The sequence below is a fragment of the Dermacentor albipictus genome, unplaced genomic scaffold (genome assembly GCF_038994185.2).
Source record: "Dermacentor albipictus isolate Rhodes 1998 colony unplaced genomic scaffold, USDA_Dalb.pri_finalv2 scaffold_16, whole genome shotgun sequence".
Lineage (NCBI taxonomy): Eukaryota > Metazoa > Arthropoda > Arachnida > Ixodida > Ixodidae > Dermacentor > Dermacentor albipictus.
Window position 1 is genome coordinate 10,040,514 of NW_027225570.1, and position 1,987 is coordinate 10,042,500.

Genomic DNA, 1,987 nt, shown 5'->3' on the forward strand with positions numbered 1-1,987 from the left:
GAGTGGCGATCAGCAATTGGATAATCATAAACACCAGCTTCTACGTTAGTATCAAGACTGCACAGCATGTGATCAATAAGCGTGACATAATTTTCAGAGAAACGTGTTTGTGCGGTTATAACATTTTTAGGATTAAACGATTGTAAGAGGAACAAGTAGTCATGAAACTGATCCTTTAGCAGATCTATATTGAAGTCACCACTGATTATTATCCGGGAATGTGTGGTTACACATTGAATAAGCACACTTTGCATGACGGTATGAAGTCATCTATACTTGAGTTTGGGGGGGGGGGGGGCGATATACTACACCAGCTATGACACAACATTCAGTCGTCACAAACAGCGTTTCCGCAGATTGTTGAGTGCTCGAGATATCGCTTAGAGATTGGAAACTGAGCTCGTTAGTGATAAATATAGCTACTCCACCACCACGTGTCGCATGTGCTCTCGGCTTTGACAATATCACATATCCAGGGATATTTTCGTGCTCATCTTCCTTTAGCCATGTTTTTGTTATTGCGATTATATTGTATTGAAGTGAATGTTGTGAAAATAGATTAGTAGCTTGTCGAAATTTCCCTTTATGCTGGGGATATTGCAATGGAACATTGATATGTTTTTATGTTTGTGCCATGGCCTTTCAACCTTTGCGTTATTAATCATCTCGATTGGTTACTGTATGCTATCGAGGTCCTCTGCGCATGGCACGTGCAGAACCCTCGAATTTTCTGTCTTGCGCATTAACACTTTGCCGTCTGCATTCCGTGCTTTTGCCAAAAGTATCTTATTTGCTGGACAAAGGTTTTGATTCACGAATACTGGCGAACTATCCTTGAATCCCAAGGTGGACGTGTACAGCCTCTGCTTTTTTGCCACTCTCAGAACCCGGTGCCTACCTCTGCCAGAGCGGAATTTTACTATGACGTCGGGTTTCTCTTTGTCCTTCGACGGCACTCGATCAATTACTTTGATGTCAGACTCGACAATCTCAGAGCCAATGCAAGTTGAAATCGCTTTCATTCTCGAAGTTAGATCTTAATCTCGGGCTAAAGATATTCCTTTTATTTCCAGCTTGGTATTACGACTGTATTGCTGCATGTCAGTTAATTATTTCTTAATGTCTCCGAGTTTCATTACAAGACGCAAGTTGTTTTTTATTTCCCTATTGTCGCCCTGAACTTTGGTTATTTCGCTCTAATTCGTTGTCTAGAATCGAAGGACGCGCAGAAGTGTAGAGGATGTCAGTGAGGCCAAGCCAACCAACGCCTCCTAGGCTTCTAGACAGCAGGCTTCTGCACTCTGCTTGATAAAGTCATGCTGCTCGGCAGGAAATTTCTATTACTAAGCCGGACGTGCCAGAAGTGGTGACGTCTAAATAGCCGCGGCTTACTTGGTAGAATTATTACTACATTGCATAGCAGGCAGCCACGGGTGCATGACCTCATGGATCGAGGTGCACAGCCTTTGTGCTGTCTAGTAGGCGTTGAGACACCGCAGTAAAGGTAGGCAACCGCTTGGCGTCAGTCGTGCCGACGTCTCCGATTGGTGCGTTTCTCATTTCTCAGCTTTTGGTTCCTCGTTGGAAATGGCGAGATCGTCTAATGGGGACTAAAAAATAGCGACAGAAATCACCTTCAATGATTAACTAAGTCTCTGCAAACCATTTCTGTCCTGCACGAAGAGCAAAGCCCCGAAATAAGTCACGACCTCCCGGCGAAGTGCTCACTACATGAACGCCTCAAACCCTGACAAGGTATGTTCAGAAGCAGAGGCAGCCGCAGACGCAGCGTGCCACACCGAATTCCTCTTCGTAAAAGTGCTTTGGAAAGTAGGCGTGTGCGTGCCACAACCGATTGTTCTCTAATCCGCAGCGCTCGGTCTCGGCGGCCTGTTCGGCGGTGGCCGTTCACTTGGCGCGCTGCTGCTCCCTAGCGGCGCGTATCTCGACGGCCCATTACTTCTCCTGCTACGTTGTTTTGGTTCGC